Source organism: Balaenoptera musculus, chromosome 9 (genome assembly GCF_009873245.2).
Source record: "Balaenoptera musculus isolate JJ_BM4_2016_0621 chromosome 9, mBalMus1.pri.v3, whole genome shotgun sequence".
Lineage (NCBI taxonomy): Eukaryota > Metazoa > Chordata > Mammalia > Artiodactyla > Balaenopteridae > Balaenoptera > Balaenoptera musculus.
Window position 1 is genome coordinate 34,029,428 of NC_045793.1, and position 18,089 is coordinate 34,047,516.

At 40.2% G+C, this 18,089-nt stretch overlaps 1 protein-coding gene and 1 long non-coding RNA gene across 4 annotated transcripts in view; one reads left to right on the forward strand and one right to left on the reverse strand.

Annotated features, from left to right (window-relative positions):
- Positions 1 to 11,802, reverse strand: part of MET (MET proto-oncogene, receptor tyrosine kinase) — a 127,753-nt gene extending 115,951 nt beyond the window's left edge. Inside the window, exon 1 of one of the 2 annotated variants that reach the window (XM_036862899.1) lies at positions 11,540 to 11,801. The gene's annotated coding sequence lies outside the window, so the exon portion shown is untranslated. Of the gene's footprint in view, positions 1 to 11,539 lie in introns of both variants that reach the window. The other variant, XM_036862900.1, reaches the window with a different exon arrangement.
- The window catches only part of LOC118900507, a 276,568-nt gene continuing 270,273 nt past the window's right edge, over positions 11,795 to 18,089 (forward strand). Inside the window, exon 1 of one of the 2 annotated variants that reach the window (XR_005021165.1) lies at positions 11,795 to 12,018. This is a non-coding gene — a long non-coding RNA (uncharacterized LOC118900507). Of the gene's footprint in view, positions 12,019 to 12,410; positions 12,476 to 18,089 lie in introns of those variants that run through there. The other variant, XR_005021166.1, reaches the window with a different exon arrangement.

The window sequence follows — 18,089 nt, forward strand, 5'->3', positions numbered from 1 at the left end:
ATCATCCATTCCCCAACGTAACAGAGATATCTTTTTAAAAAGACAATCTGATTATGTTATTTTTATGTTTAAAAACAGTTCAACTCCTTAGCACAGTTTAAAAGCCATGCATGATTTGGCTTCTGCCTAATTCTCCAGCCTTGCCACTTGCCATCTCCTCCCTAGAAATCTAGGCTCCAGCCACCCTGTCCTTCTTTGAGTTGTTGAAGCAAGCCATGTGTTCTTCCACTCTGGGTTTCAGCACATAGATCCCTCTTTATGGAACACCTCTGCCCTCACCTTCACCTGGTTAAACTTACTCTCCCTTTCAGTCTCATCTTAGGGAACATTTCTTCTAGGAAGACTTCTCCAATGCTTCTCTTGCCCTCTAGGAAGGGATTAGGAACTCTCCCATGTGCTCATACATCAAACCTGCCTCCCCCTTATCTGGACTTTATAATGTTGTGTTGTAATTTACTTATTCATACCTCCCACTAGACTATAAGCTCCATCTTTAGCCCCTGGCATACTGCCATTACATGGCACTTGGTAAGAATTTGTTGAAGAATAGATAATGGAATGAAAACATGAAAGAATGATCCTGAATAAAAACTCTGGCAGTATGGATATAACAGAAAGAAAGGACTAGATTAGAAATTTATGTGACAATGATGCAACATCAATACTGACCATTGAGGAGACTGAGAAATCAAAGATGGCTAAAAAATGTCTACCTTGGGTGTAATAAACAAAGGTAAGGAAAATAGGCAGAGAAGAGTTTTGGGGCAAAAATAATAGTTCAGTTAATAACTGAGTGTCTGTTGGTCATTCAAGTGGCAGTGTCTTTAAGGTGACTAACAACATGGGCACAGTGGTTTAGAGAGAAGAGGGAGTTAGAGATAACAATTGGTGAACCACTGATCCATCGGTGTATTTGAAGTCATGGAGGTAAATGAGATCACCCATAGGCATGTTCAGTAAGAGAAAGGAGGGATTCAGATGGAACCCTAAAGACCAGAATCTAAACTTTCTATCTAAAGGCTGAAGGAAAGGTTTGAGTGGTATTTCAGAAGCTTGAGAAATTTCAAGAAAGGAAAAGCAAGATGTATAGTGTCAAATCTCATAGAGGGGTCAAGTGGGATAACGGAAGTGTCTGTCAGATTTGGCAATGAGGTTTCCAGTGATTAGAGTGAGGATATCTTCTTGGGAGTGGGGAAGAGACTGCTTGAGTTGAATAAGTTAAAGAATGAATGATAGTAGAAAAAATGAGATAGTGATTTTCAAGAATTCTTTATTTAAAGGATAAGGCAGAAATAGGAGTGAATACTTAAGGTAACTGTATATTAAGGATCTTCTCAGGGTGTGTGCTTCTTTCTAGAAGCAGCGAGTTGAGTAAGGGCTGAATGAAAAAAGGCAATGGAGATTTTAAAGATGAGAAGGGTTGGTAGGGAAGGTGGGATAGATGGAGCAAGGTGCTGGAAGATGTGGGGAAGAATGGGATCAAGACCAGAGGTTGAAAAGACCATTTCATCATTTGATAGAGAAGCAAGGAAGTAATAACGGGGGGGGGGGGGGGGCGGTGACACAGAAAACTATTCAGGCTTCTGTTTGCTCTCTAAACTATGAGGGAAGATACTACACTGAGAAGAAGGGGAGCCAATGAGATTCAAGAGCTTGAGGGAATAGTGGAAGTTTGTAATAATTGTGGTGGGAAAGGGTAAAAATGAGACTAGAGACAAGTAAACAGATTTGCTGGTAAGAGAAGCAGGTGCTATGAATTGGCCAAAATGGGCAATGACCAAAACAAGAATAAAAGTTCTCTTGAGAAATAATACTTATCCTAATGAACAATGCTCATTTTCATTGAGTAACTAAACAGTCAGCATGGCAGATCTGGGAATTAAATGGTCCCATAATCATAACCTCTGTAGTGAATTCTTTGTAATGTTTATTAATTCATCAGATCTATGAACGTTTATTAAGAAGAAATGCCAGCATTTGATTATTTTTATTTCAAAACCATTATTATTGAAATCTGTAAGGAATAACTTCAGGGAAAAGAAAAACATTGAAACAGATACTCTGTTCTCTTTTCAATAAGACCAACAGTCTAAAGATGTTAAAGAAATGAATCAGATATAATAATTATCTAAGTCTGAAAATTAAAACCCATTTAGGAATTGTGAGGGAGCCTTGACCCTAAATACAAGTCTTGTTATTCATTTAGAATCTTTAATAACATTTGGAAAGCAATTAATCAAGTTATGACATAGATTCAAGAGCTGTCACCTTTCATTATCATTAATGAAACTGTCTAGGGTTTTATCTGCACTTTTCTGGTGATTTAAAGAACAACTTTTTGGTAAGCTATTTGAAGACTATAAGAATGTTTAAAGTCATTGGACCTTGACGTACAAATTTCAATGAACAATCCAAATGTGTGTTAGTGAGACTGAAATAAAATTTAGAAGTATCTTAATTTTGACATGACAGAAAGTGAATTTTAAAAAGTCCAAAATGCATATTCATTTCTGTTAGGAGAAAGCTTTCTTCTGTCAACAACCTTTGCTTTGATTGCTTCTCTATATAATTCAATAGAACTTAAAATATTTACTGTACACCTTTACTCTCAGTTAAAAAAAAAAAACAGCTAGGGTAATATTTTAGGTCCAAAGTTTCACACAGGCCCTAAATGATTCTATTTGTCTGCTGTCCTTATCTTAACTAGAGAGTGGTCAGGCCGCGAGCTCACTTTGGACAGTGTGCCCTTCAGCAGGAGCTGGAGGGATTCTGCCTGAATGTGAGGCCAGAATCAGATGACAGCTGCTCACCTGAGACTCTCAGAGTAGCAAAAAGACAGGAAATGAGGGCAGGCCCTGATATAAGCTTTCCTTAACTCTTTAGACTACTGTATAAGTTTAGAACATGAGAAGTACAATTCTTACACACACTAAAGCATTAACTCTGTACAATCGAGACCCAAAGAAATGGTCTCAAGATAATATCCGCAAGAAAAGCTAATATACATACACTGCAGATGATATCCCAATGGAAAATAATTATTGATATAGTTTTAAGGGCCATAACTTTTGATCCCAACAGTAACAAATGCATTATAATGCCCTGATATGCTAGAAAATTTTAGTCGTGAAAATGGTATAAAACATTTGTAAGCTGGGTTTTTCTTTTAATACTCTGATTCCTTCTGAAAACACAGAATTTCATTTACAGTGTTTTTGAGTAGCTAAAAGAGTGCATAAGACATGCCTCTGACACTCAGAATAGAAGTCCCTCTTTTTCTGCTACATATTCCTGCTATTCTTACTGGTAGCTAAGGGTAGGATAGACTAAGAGGGCTGATTTAGAAATGGGTAGATGATAGCCTAGTTTCTCCCAGAATCAAACCACCTGTGACAGAGTTGGAGGAAGCTTCGACTTTGCTTATCATGTGCCTACCATTTTCCTGTGAGCTTCCCTTGATTCCCTACTCAGTTTTGACCAGCCTTTTTCCTATTTGGAAGGTGGCAGCCTGATTCCTAATGGGACACTCTCTTCATGACTTGCAATGCACCCAAATCCATGACCCTTAAGCGTATCCACACACCTCTCCACTCCTTTAACCTTGCTGACCCATTACCCTGGTAAAACCTGCAGGTCTTCTCCTTCATTAACTATTTCCTATACTTGTAGCATGAGAGTTATCACAAAAATGTCTTAAATTGAATTACATTTTTCCAAATGTATAAATACAGAGGCATTTGACTGCTCATTTATCAAGCTGTGAGACCTTTTAATTAGAGTTTAAAAAATCCTCTAAATGTAAATGTGTACAAACACATGGATATATAATTATTACTGATGGTTTGGTCAACCATTGAAATTGAAATTAAGCATGTGAAAACTACATAAGTAAGTTACTCCTTATACAGTGCTATCTACAATTAAATTTCAAAACAAGTTTTAATGATAATATATGTATTCAGCAAACTTTCAGATTCACCTAAGAAAACCTCAATTTCAAGACCATAATAGCACAATTTTCCTTTTTGTTCCCACCAACATATAAAAAATTGACAAATTCTGGCACCTCAATGTCATAAAGAAACAACACACTTTCGATCAGGAAAGGTTTTCTGGGGACAAAATGTTATGAGTTGTTAGAAATTCACAACATGATATCAAGAAAAATGTCAATGACCATACTTCAGTACTATGCCTTCTAAATACTACTTTCTTTCTTTTAGAGAGAAGGAGTTGCTGTCTCCATAGCCTTCAGTACTCTAATCATGTGGATTTCAATTGCACTTAAAGCTACATATTTATTTCAAGTCTATATGGGAAGTCTAGTTACCAGAAAATACACACTCACAAACAGGAAATCTAACTACAGTAAGAAGGTGTTTTTTTCCCCCACACAATAGAGTTCAAAGATGTGTCATCTATGTAATTTGGAGCAAAACCCAACACCACTATTACTGTTGAGTACCCCTCTCTCCCCTCCTATATTATGGCAACTTATGATTATAGCATTATGTTTTCCAAGCCTGTTTGAACTTGCTGCTCTTGCTTATAGATACAAATGACCTGCCCTTTTCTGTGCAAAGCTTTCAATCAGTAAGCATGTCAAGGTGGGAGGAAGGATGGCAGGAACAGTAAAAGGGAAAAAAAATCAATTTTCAGAAAGCATATGGTAACAACTGAATATTTAATCAAATTAGCCTAGAAATTCCTTCCTATTTTCAGCACTCTTTGCAAGGCTGTTGCGTCATGGTACAGAATGAATTTCAATAAATGTCATATATTTAGTTAGATGGCTTATTTTTAAAATTTGTTGAACCAGGTCACTGACTCAGAATAGATCTCATTCCAAGACATGACAGATGGATATTGATACTGAATAAAAAGATTGACATTAGCTGGAAGGTTCTGGGCAGAAGAAGAAGTCATTCATTTAACATTTAACAAAATATTTACTGAGTACCTACTGTGTGCCAGGATAAAATGATAAACATTTGGACTTTATATTGTAATAGAAAGAGGAGTTGTTCCAAAATAATTTCCTTGGGGTTAGTAAGGATTACAATGGAATACCAATAGTGAGCAAGGTCCTTAAAAGTACTTACATTTTTCACATTGCATCAGAAAAATGCATTAGTACTCATTCAAACATCCATTTTGTTATGGTTGCAGGATTTTAGACCTAACTCAGATTTTTGAAGATGCTGTTTACTGACCCTTAACAAAAACCAACTTCCTATTTTTCTGGAACAAAAGGGGCCTTACATGGTTTCAAAGATTTCTTAGACATCAAAGAGCTTAGAAAGACATACAGTTTATGGGTAATGATTTAGGATTTAGTAAATCAAAAACACATGGATTAAATTTCCTTTAAAAGACCCCTAGGTTTAAATTTTAAGAGGTAAAATGTTGGTCTAAACACACAATAGTCCCAAAAAAGCCAAAATTTATTTTTAAAGATAGTTTGAGTTGTCTTATGGACCTAAAACTTGGCTGGGTTTTACTTTCCCACATGATTAGGCCTCAAAGGAGACAACCTGCCTTCTGATAAACAAATTTACTCCACCTCTCTCATTTGTGAAGACTACATTATTTCAAAGGTCTCTAGCTCTGAATGCTCTTCTTGATATTTTCAATAAAATATTAAAAACCAGAAACATCCCATGGTCTTATCGAACAACTGGAGTACATTTTAATTCCTCCAAGTCAATTTTTTTTTTTTTTACATACAACTTTAAAATTGGACCTGAGAGTCTAGGTGCTAGGTTCAGATTTCCAGCTATCAGAGAACAAGAGATCATTTGAAAACAGGAAAAGGCCACTGATCTTAATATGTGCACTGTTTCATGACATATTATTATATTTGCATTTAAAATAGTAGGAAGAAATACAGTACATGATCTTCCGTTCTAACACAATGGCTTTCCGGAAGGCCACTAGCCTGGGTATTTCACCGAGTTTTTAGGATTAAAGGAAACAAGTTAGTGCACAACCTGTGAGCTTTTATTCCTTTGGAAAAATAGACTGCAACACTGATCTAATGGCTTTTAAAGGGTACTCAAAACCAACACAGTGCACGTTTTGAATTTCAGTGGTGGAGGAATAACAACTGGTGAAGTCCAGGCAGGTCTTAAAAATCAAAACAAAACAGAGAAAGCACCAGTATTCTAAACAGAGAGTTTATTCTGAATGAGAACCTGGAAATGAAATAGGAAATCTACATATAAAGTTATGATGAATTTAGATTTCAGGAAATTATTGCTGCAGTTTAAGAATGAAATGACTACATTACTCTTATAGTTTAGAAATATACATAGTTTGACAGAAAGCATGTGGGTTGATGAGTTTAGGAAAATAAGTATGTGCCGATAGATGATGAATTAGAAAATATCTTTTTTTCTTAGTTGCTAAGCTAATTTTCCAATGAGGAAAAAAGGCTGAGAACTCTAAAAGATAAAATACTCTTCAGAAGCAGTCCTGGGGCTCTTTGGCTATGCATGCTGCTGAATTAAACAGCACCTGCAGGTGAAACAGGGGACCACTTGGTAGGTATAGTTGTGGCCAAGATTGTAAATCTGGCCTGCAAACATTTTGTCTCTCTAGCTTAAACAATTTTAAAGATGCTGAGTCAACATGTTAAAATTGAGAGATTTCTAGCTTTTGAAAAGCTGAAAGACACCACCACATGGGCCCATGCCACTCATTGAGCCTCACGGCAACTCTGATGATGCCAAGCAGTGGCTGCTCCCTCTTAGGTAGGACTTTTTCTGAGCAGGTTTTTGGTTCCAGTTTTTGGTTGGTTTTACTCATTTAGGTTACCTGTTTGCAAATCTTCATACAGGATACAGAAAAGGCATAGGGGGAAGAAAGAAAAGAAGAAGAAAATCCAACACAATGGTTTAACACTGAAAAGGGAAAAGGAAGGAGAGAGAGAGAAGGCAAGAAAGAAGTACACAGCAGACAGAAGCTGTAAACCATCAGCAATTGTCTTTGCTGTCTCCAGATTTATACTACGAAAGGGATCTGTGACAAAGCTATGGGTATTAGTCTCATCAAATTCCACTGGGTCAGGGTCACTGTGTAGAAAATAAGAAGGAAAATTGTCTGAATGGAGCCATATCCCTGATCAAGGATGGGGTGTGGGGATGGGACCAGGTAAATGCAAGAAAATACCACGGTTCTTTTCTTTCATTGCCCTCAAACCAAGGGATGTGGGCCTCTCCTTCATCTTCACCTTTGAGACTGTAATGAAGTATGGCAGGCACTGTCCAGGTACTTCCCATAAAAGACAAGGGACTCCACGTACAGTTGTGCAGGCTGTGCATTGCACAATTCCAGAGATAAAAAAATGAGAATGACACTCCCAAGGAATGTGAAGGAGAAGCTCTGCCTTATTCTTTCACCTCCGTCAGGTTCTAGCTCAAAGGGCACCTTTGAATTAAGGCCTTCTCTGACCCCACTACTGAATTTTTCAGTCACCAGCCCATTCCCTCTTAGCCTTGACAGTCACTACTCCTCTTTCCACTTTATGCTTCCTTATAGCTCTCATTACCACTTCACATACATCTTATTTATGTGTTTTATTTACTGTTTGCCTTCCTCATTATAGAACAGAGCATCATGAGGCCAGAGACTTTTGTCTGTTTTATTCTCTGCTGCATTGCCAGAGTCTAGAATCATGCCTGGTAGGTGCATAACAAATTATCCTGAACGGCTAAATCCTCAGTCACATTCTTAGAGTACAGGAACCTGGCTTTCACTAGAACCTGTGATTCTCTGACCATTTTTCATAATTGCTTGGGCCAAATTTCCTAATAATCCTTTGTTATATTAGAAGAAATACTTTTCAAATCCTATGGACCATTATATAATCTATATGGCTCATAAATTCTTATATAATTTCTATTTGCCCTATAGCTACATAATTTATCATAGAAATTTAAAACAACAGGAGTAACCTGTATAAACATACTTGCACAAATTTATACAATCACAAGAGAAACATGTATACTTGGGAATGCAATTAGCCAGTTCACTTTTTTTTTTTTAATTTCACTGTGCTCACACCTCCTGTTACAAATGCCACACGTGTGATTTTTCTCTCAATTATATTTTACAGCTTATAAAAACACACTCTTCATTTTGTCCCTTGAAAAGCAAAGTAGTCAGATTTTACTGGATGTTTTTATTGAAACAAGTCCCAAGGGGAATATACTAAACTGTTAAACACAGCTGAAGAGATATCTGAGAATGGGCTTTCTGATAGAAGGGTAGATTACAAAATTACTCACAGCTCTTAATATGATAATAGGAGAATGCCCCACACATATGAATGGAGCTTTTTCTTGGTATGCTTTACTACAAAAAGAGAAAGAGAGAAAAAGAGAACTGGAGAAACAGAAGGTGAGAAAAACTTCCAAGACTAGAAATGTTACAGTCATCATTTATCACTAACCTAAGGATCCCAATGTATGCCTCAGTGCAAAATGCTTCAAAGAGTTAACCTTCCTTGATGGCTGGGCAGAGGCTGTGGTGCTGTTGAGACAGCATGGGGGCTAGGCTCATGCACAGGTTCCCTGTCTATAACATGGGGAGGTTAAGATAGTGAAATCAGCCTTGCCTATTCTGTAAGGTTGTTGTAGTATCAGAAAGATGATATACTCAGAAGCAGCTTCAAAATTTTAAGAGTTAAGTTCCAATCTTTTGATTTAAAAAAAATTTCTATTATTTAACAGCAAGTGGGATGGTTTCCAAGGTTGTCACTCTCTTGTAATGTCCGCTTAACAATTACGGACCTTGATTCCATTTTGCACGAGATTTATTTATCTGAATATCTAATTCTTCAAGGGCAGATATTTCACTTCTTCCTTTCTAAAAATGTTCCTCTAGTACCAGACACATATGATGTTTAACCTACAGTTCTTAGCTATTTTTGCTGAAGCAAATGTGGGCCTGGCAGCAACTCCGTTAAGAACTGGGAATCAAAGTGATCCTGAATTGACATTAGTCAGTATATCTATCATTTATTACTAAGAGGTGACTATTTATTTTGCACTGAGCAAAGCCCATGAAGAAACTCTGCCCTGAGGGCTCAGAGTCAAAGACACCAGTTTCAACATACACCAGTGAGGTAAACTCCCTGGCACTTGAGTTTCTGCATATTTTCTCCCCTTAAGGTAGCACAATTAGGAAATTCAGTGTCCCATGAACAATCATAGCAGCTCAAGAAAAATATTGGGGATGATGGGAAAGGAAAGCATAGATGATTCTGGTGAGCCTAATGGCAGTGAAGAAAACATGAAATTAGAGGGAAGAAATGGGGGCACAGAAAGCTTGGAAGCAGCTCTGACCAAACCAAGGGGAAGAGATGAGGAGGAAGGGGGCAGAGAGATGGGAGGTGCTCTGAATTTGTAGGGAACTGTGTACTCATCATGGGTGTGTCACCACAGGCACTAGTGCAGCCACTTAGATAAAGGTGTGTGTCCTAAGAGAATGTTAGCTCTTTTGAGTTATTCACTTTGTTTTGAGATGACCACATTTGAGAAAAAGTTTATTTGAGGCTATCATATAGATGTGGAAAAGGAAAATCAGACTAATGCTATTTTGGACTATTTTTTTTCTTCTTTAACCAACAGCTAAGGAAATTGATTTTTGAAATGTTTTTCTTAGTCTAATTCTCCTTGGAACAAATTTTAAAGAATTTCAAGATTATAGTGGGTCATAGTCTTAAAAGGGATTTATAAGATAAGGGTTTTTCTGCTGCTTAGAAAAGTGTCATTTTTCTTTTATTGTAGGTTTAAAAGTCATGAAAATATTAGTTACGAACTTTCATACTAACTGGCTATGGTTAATCTTATACATATTTATTATTCAGATAAACCTCAACCACTAATTCTGAAGTCATGGAAAGTACATCTAATGTAAACCTCTACTGTGATGTATTAAGAATAAAGCAATATTTGAAAAACCAGTAGTCAGCAGATCATCTTCTAAATGCCATAAATTCCATTATGTTAAAATCAAAATATATTTAGGTTAATAACTATAGGTTTATGCGCTGTTAAGTTTGAAACCTGAACAGAATTTTTAAAACACCAGTAAATTTTATAGGCAATCAGCCACATTTTTGGTACTATAAAAATTTCTTATGAGTGATGTAAATTTTACTTGTATTATTCAGCAATTCAAAAAGAATGAACACTGAATACACCACAGACTTGCAGTCTACAATTGGAACCAAAGCACCTCACTTTCTGTTCCATTATGGAAGTTTACATGTTAAAACAAAGCCCAATAAGCTTGGAGCTAGGAAGAAAAACTATGTACCTGTAAATAATCCAAGCACCACTTACACTTTACATAAAAGCACAATTTATGTCCCAGAGGCACAGAGAAATACGATGTACATCATTTTCAGATCATCTTCATGCAGAAAAAATTCATTAGTCAGCTATAATAGTTTAGCTGTAAAGGAAAATGTTTTTCTGAATCCATTTGCATGGCAATGTGCATGTGTCTGCCTGATGGAAATGACAAAATAAACCTCCACCCAACTCTACAAAATGTGAACAGTGCTCTTAAAATTCAGGAGAGGGTCCAGATAGTCTATATTCTCTCCAACGTCAGTTTTTACAATCCTCTCATATTCACCGACCGTCTTAACTTGGCAATTAAAGTATCCTGATTATTTTGCCTAAGAGAGTTGACAATATTTCATTCTGCCCCAGGGCTCCTTTGAACATAAAACTGTGATAAGGTAAAACACACTGGGCAGAACTATTCATGCATGAGCCACAGGAACTCTCTTCAACTGCCAAATTAGTAAATGGCTCTTTTAAAACATAAAAGGTATGAAATGGGAACCCGTACTTTGGAGTAAATTCTGCATTGTAGATAGTCTGTGAAAATCCTTTCGTTCATGCTTTAATTATTGGGTCAGTAACAGTCGTAGCCTGATTGCCCGACCTCTGGTTATAATCTGTTTCACCTAATAAGACAGATGTCCTCCACAGAGCCCCAGCAGAGAGATAAGGTAAGATTGAAAACGATAGGTCACAACAAGCGCTGTGTATTTGCCAGAAATTAAGAATTCAGACCCTCACAGAAACACCTGCCCCTTGTAAGGGGCCTCACGTAATACAGATATAAAGCAAGGATGGGAACAAGGAAACTGCTGGCTCGAACCTTGCTGGCCACATCACCCTCCGTCAGGGTGACCGGATCACTTTTGTAAAGGCTGACTCAGATCACAGCCTTGAAACTTGCTGGGCCATAACAGTCATACACCATCGCCCACCCCAGCGCCCCTCTCCTGAGTCACAGAGGTGGCTGTCAGAAGCAACCCCCTAAAACGAAAAGCCCCATTCTAGTTTCGACCTCGCCCCTGGGGCCACAGCTCTTCAGTTTCTGAAGCCCCTAAACTCTCGCCTACCTCCCGGGTCTTGCCCTCTGGAACAGCAGTCAGGTCTCTTAGGGGAACAAAGAGCAGAAGGGCAGGGGCGAAAGATAGGGTGCAGGATACGAAAGGGGCTGTAGTTTTTACCTTGCGGCGCCCAGGAGCCGGCGGAGGAGACGTCAACCGCGCAGGGATCAACCGCGTAGGGACCACCCGCGCGCTCCGCGCCTCCCTGCCTCCTCGCAGCAAGTCAGCTGTCGCCCCGCATCTGGCTCGCGCCCTCCGCTGGGCTTCGCATCTGGTCACAAAGCGCTCTGGGCGCCGCGGGCGGCGAGAGCCTCCGGGTCACCTGTGGCCGGGCCCAGCCGAACGCCCCGTCCTCGCGCCGGCCGCGCTCCCTCCGCCCCTTCCCACCCGCGTTCCCTCCGCCCCTTCCCACCCGCGCGCTGCCCGGGCCGTGACTCAGCCGGGCATCGGCGCGCGCGGCCCGCGGCGGCCCGGGCGCGTCCAGCCGGGAGGAACGGCCAGGAGACCCGACTCGTGCTCTCGTCCGCCCGACCCTGCACGTGTCCGTCTGTCTCGTGCGCTGTCCGTCCACCTCGTCCACGGGTCCAAGGACCGCTGAGGTGGGGACTGGCAACAACACCCTGAGGGGGAAATCGGCCCCCGCCCTTCCTGCCGCCCGCGCGCCGCGCCGGGCCCCGCGGGGGTCGCGTTTCCTCCGCCCCTCCCCCCGCCCACAAGGTGAAACTTTCTAGGTGGAGTAGAAGTTTTCTCGCCCTGGCCGCACGCACTCTCCTCCCCACCAGCTCGGGCAGCTTGAACTTAGCACAGCGGGAGATAAGCGGGACTGAGTCTCCCCCTCCTGGTGCCCGTGCAGCCAGCGGCCCTGGCGCACCGAGAGCACTAGGCGCGCACACGGCGCCCCTCCCCCACCCCCCGCGCGCTGCCGGCGCGAAAAGCGCGAGGCTCTGCTGTGAGGACCGTCTCCCGCGCCTCGTCTCTGTTAGCCGCCGGGCGCTGACGCGGGGACGCGGAGATTTGGGCACCACACAAACAAGGAATTCATTGTCAGGGACGGAGGTAGGAGTGGATGGACGAATTGTCCCAATGATTTCGTTATGCAGCGATTATCCCCGACTGTAATAACTCAGATTTCTGGAAGGAGAAACAACACAGTTTAACCCTGAGGAAACTTGCTGCTTTAACTGTTCCCCCCCCCCCCGCCACCCCCACCCCGTTCATAGCAGGAAACAGGCTGATTAAATAACAAACAGCAGTGAGGAAGCACAACTGCACAAAAGTTTAATTCTTGAATGTTGAAATCTTATGATATTAAAAAAGGTTGGGGGTTTGGTGGATTAATTTGTGTTAGGGTAGCTTTTAATATCTCACGTGTCTGAGTATAAAAATTGGCATTAACCTTCAAGAGGAAATAAAACACTCGCAGGTAACAAGCTCACAGGAAGAGCCTCTCCTGTGAGGACTTAGCAGCTCTCCTTTCCTACTCTCTCGAGGGCTGGTCAGATAATGGCGGCTGTTAGTGAGAGTCAAGGGGCGAAACAACATTTACTGTGTGGGTCCGGGAATGACCACAGAATGAAAAATAGAAAATATAATTAGGATACTTAACGTTTTCCGGAGAGCTTCTTATCTACCATGAACTACACAGAGCACTATCAACCCTCAAAAGTGATTACCTCATGAGTCCCCAGTTTTGTTTTGTTTTTTAATTTTTATTTATTTATTTATTTATTTTGGGCTGTGTTGGGTCTTCGTTTCTGTGCGAGGGCTTTCTCTAGTTGCGGCAAGCGGGGGCCACTCTTCATCGCGGTGCGCGGGCCTCTCACTATCGCGGCCTCTCTTGTTGGGGAGCACAGGCTCCAGACGCGCAGGCTCAATGGTTGTGGCTCACGGGCCTAGTCGCTCCGCGGCATGTGGGATCTTCCCAGACCGGGGCTCGAACCCGTGTCCCCTGCATTGGCAGGCAGACTCTCAACCACTGCGCCACCAGGGAGGCCCTGAGTCCCCAGTTTTGTGGAAAAAGAAAGTTCTCGTTACATAATACTAGAGCCCTGCATGGAACCGTTTGCAGATGAGGAAACTGAGTGCCTAAGAGTTCCTAAGAGCGTCACACAACTGGTTAGTAAAAGAGGAGTGATAAGAACCCAGCTCTCAAATCCCAGCCAGGTGTTCTTCACACTGTGCCAAGAGGCTACAGGCTGGCAAGGTTACATAAACAACCCAGTCCTACTGAAGAGTTCCTCATATCACGTGACACAATTTAACAAGGACTACTTCACATTAAAATGCAAATTTACTGGTTGAAGGGCACTGGTCCTATTTATGGACAGATCAGTTATATATTTGGGTTCAGGACCAACTTTAAATAAAAGGTGAATAAACTAATGAGTTCAGACACACACGCACACACACACAACTAGCCATAGCTGTCCAAATGAATGATTAGAGTACTGTTTCTATTTTTCTGTTTCCTGGTTTCCATAGCAATATGTTAACTGGATTTTTAGATTGCATTATGTAGTTGCCTTAACAGGTTTTCTGAGTTTGTGTGCTATGATAAAAATATAAAAGAAAAAAATTACAATTAAAGTGGTAGGAAGACCCAGCAAAGCCAATGCAAACTGGAAAATAAAATAGCTTATAAATCCACATAACCTATTCTATATTTTCAGCCCTGAAGTTTCCTACTTTCTAGTTACTGACAAATTTCAATCCAGTTTTGAAACTGGATTAAAAATTGTCTTTTTGGTTTGTTAACCATAAAGAAGGAGAAAACATTTAATAAAAATAACGTAACTAAGAATAACGTCACTAAAAAGTATCTGAGTGTGTGAAAATCAAATAGTTTTTACACACAACTTGATAGGTTTCCCTTTCAGGAAAAGGGTTAGAAGTATAATTTCACATATTTGGTTTTGGATAGAAGCAGATACTTTAAAAAAGCAATAGGAATTCTACAATTCCATTTTGGTTTTGTGGCAAACTCTAATTGTTGCTGTTTAACTTTCCTTGGGTCCATGGCATGGGTGACACACTGTATGATGAAGTTCTGTTGGTATTTTCCGAACCAAACCAAACCCTTGTGGCTGACGCTCTTGGCTGGCGAGGCCAGCACCTGTTCCTAACTAGATATTCCCTTGCTTCCCTCCACTCTTAGGGCTGGAAAGGAGAAATACTTGCTTTCCCAGACTCCTTTGCAGTCAGACATGACCATGTAATGTCACTGTGGCAGTGAGATTAAGCTGAAGTCTGTTTTCTGATTAAAGGGATGTAATGAACTTGTGCCACTCCTTCCCACTTCTTGCTTTCTTGATTTTATGTAGAATATCCGGCAGAGAGCTAGCTATCTTGTGACCATGAGGAGAGAAGTTGGCTCTGACACTGCTGAGCTGTAGCACCAATGCCAGTAGACACCTGCTTCCAGATTTCTTGTTTTGTGGAAAAAATACTCATTCCAGACACTGTTAGGCAGGGTTTCTGTCACCTGCGGCCAGAAGCCTTCAAAGCTGATATACCTCTCAGATGGGAAGCAAGACATCTCCAAGACTAAGTCTAGCACAGTAGTTAAGAGTGTGGGTTTTAGAACCAGACAGCCTGGATTTCAATCCCAGTTCTGCTGCTTGCTAGCTATGTAACTGTAGGTCAGTGGCTTAAAGTCTCTGTGCCATATCTGTAAAATGGGGAAAATAATAGTGTTATTGTGAGGATGAAATGAGAAGCTATAAGTGAAGGACATGAAATAATGTCTGGTAAAATATAAGGGCTCAAAGGCATGAGTTATTATTTTCCATGTATTTGTGAATAACACATAGTGCTAAACTATAAGGAGGATCCCATCTCTTAACCCTGAGGTGGGCCTAATGGTAGCCATGGTCAAGAGGGTAGAGGAACAGCTGCTCTAAACCTGCTCTAAACATGCCACATCCTTTCTGCTCTCCCTTCAACAGATAACAATTCGGATCTTTGATGGCACTCTTTAAGTTCATTCACATGGCACTGTTTTTGAAACAAAAATGAAAGCAATCTTCTTAGAACAGCGGCTTCTTGCTGGCAACCTGTGGAAGGCAGGGCCCACAGACATGCACAGGCCCGTAGAATGTGTTTTAAAAGTTTGAGTTGTGTAGACAGAGGACATGTTCTGCAGTTTGCCATTGTCCTCCCAGTGGTTTGCCATTGTCCTCCCATCTTCTCTTGTAATGCATCCAGCCTACCTCTGATCTTGATGTCACTTTCTTAGGCATTAGAATTTGTGTCCCCTCTCTTATTTATTCTTGGATTCTCTCTGCTCTCCTCCCTTCACCGAACCCAATGCCCCTATTATTGTGCCTATGGAAAATGTGTCTCCAAAACAACAAAAAGAATTCAGGTGATAGTTCCTCAGATCATCTCTGTTGGCAAATACAGTTCGGGGATATAGGACTCCTCTTACCTTTTTAGAGATACATCATGCACGTTAGAATATTGAAGATTCTGGAAAGTCACATGGAAAAACAACAGAACAAACAAAAACATGCTTTTTTTCCTCTTAACATCTTCAGTAGCAATTTTCTATAAAATTAGTTCAATAGGTAACGTACTTTGGGAAACCTTGCCTTAAAGAATGGAAATACCAGCTACAAAGGGTTAGAAGAGGGCACTTTCAGTATGAACTGCTTTTATGTTGATTTATAATGGTCATTTGTTTGTGGCTGGGCTGTCTAAAAATAAAACATGCAATGTTAAGTTATCTAAAAATATAAGTAAGCATATTCAATATTGAGGACAAGTACAAGACTGCTAGGCTCTTGAAGTTACAAGTATCAAGATTTTAATCAGAAGGTCTAGGAGACTGGAGGCAGAGAAATTGAAAATAAATTACCATCTCCAACAGGGTGCTGCAATTTTGTTAGTGATTTGGTTCATTTTCACATCCGTCTTGTTGCCTCTTTCCCCAAATCAGGCAAAGGTATAACATACTTCGCTCTCATTTATTAAATGTCTACTATGTATCAGTCATATGTTTGAGTTCTACTTAGGTCCTCATAACAAAAAACTCCAGGATGGGTATTATCCTTCTCAGTTTACATCCAGGGAAATGAAGCTCAGAGAGATCATGTAACTTATCCAGGGTCACACAACAGGCCTAAGTCTGTCTCTTTCTAGAACTCTGCACTTCCCCTTGCAGCCATTATAAACTGTCCATGGTCCTGTGGTGAATGATGCAGCTCTTAACGTGGGGCAGGATAACTTAAGGCTTTCTTTAATTTTCCCTTCTTTTTCGTCCACAAAGTCAGCCACAACCTAAGACATGGCCACCCCTCTGCTTGACCCTCAGGGACTGGATGTTGCCATGCAGAATAAAGGTGCTGACACCACCTACGTTGTCGGTCTATAAAACACTGCACAGGTTGGAGCATGGGTCCTAGGCAGTCTGGATGGCCTGCGTGGTGGGCTATGGGTGCATAGGACCAAGACCTCCCAGTGTGAAAACGAACAGGAATGCCGTCTCTCCAATGTCTCTGTTTTCACAACTCCTGAGCTCTCCTTTGGGGACCTGGAGAATGTGGGAGAGAAGGGGAAGCACCAGATGACAGAGAGCCAGGAGTCCTAAGAGAGGGTCTTTTGGAGAGTCTCTTGTCTTTTCAGAAGATGAGAAATAAAGACCAAAACTTTCAGAAAGTCCCAGAAGTCTGCCCCCTTTCTATCAATACTTTCCTCCCTGAAACTATTAATTTTTTTTTTTCTTTCTCTTTTTGTCTCCTCGCCTCTCTTCTCCTCTCCTCTCCTCTTCTTTTCTGTTTTTTACCTTGTGGTAAATTGGTAAAAGCATTTTGGGAAAGAAAACAGGAAAAAAATCTTTCATTTTTATACAGCATAGTACAGCATTATTTCCCAACTATCTTATCCATTTCATCTGTTAATCTAAATGGTTTGGCACTAATACAAATGGATTAACCCATCTTGTGAAATAATGCACTAAAGAAAGTGTTTCCTTCATTGATCAACTTTTCTTTATGAATAGCCCTTTACAAATGTGTATGTGAGTATGTGTGTATGTGAATATGTGTGTTTGTGTAATTACTGCAATTCTAGGTTTTACCATTAACTTGATGAGGGCTTTGGCACTTAACCCTCGTGGATCGGTTTCTTCAGCTATAAAAACAGTTTCGAAGTCTGATGAAAATGATTTTAAAAAATTAAGTATCAACTAAAATTTTACTGAAGCCTGTAAGTTTGGAGCGAATATAGCAAACAATTTACTAATTGTATTGTATATAAGGGGACATTATATTAGAAAGAAAGTACTCCAGTGTGTGGTTCTTATTAACTATTGCCTTGTTCAAATATGATAAAATTCTTTTTTCTATTCCAATGACTGACTGATTTAATGACTCAGGGATAGTATATTTAGTGAATCCAAAAGTAAATTTGGTGATTTAGAGAAGGCTACAATATTTAACAGTTTAAGCGGGAATATCTAGGTTTTAGTGACATTGAAAAATGATAGAATGTTTGAAAGGTTTAATTAGAGTCACTGTAACTATTACACATAACTAATGTATTATGATGTATAACAAAGATGGTTCCAACACTTTTGCATTGGCCAGATTTTTACCTTTTGTTTAACAACCTCAGAGTCTAAGCATAATTACTATTAATGTATGTACGTGGAAGGAAAGGCACTAACTCTGGA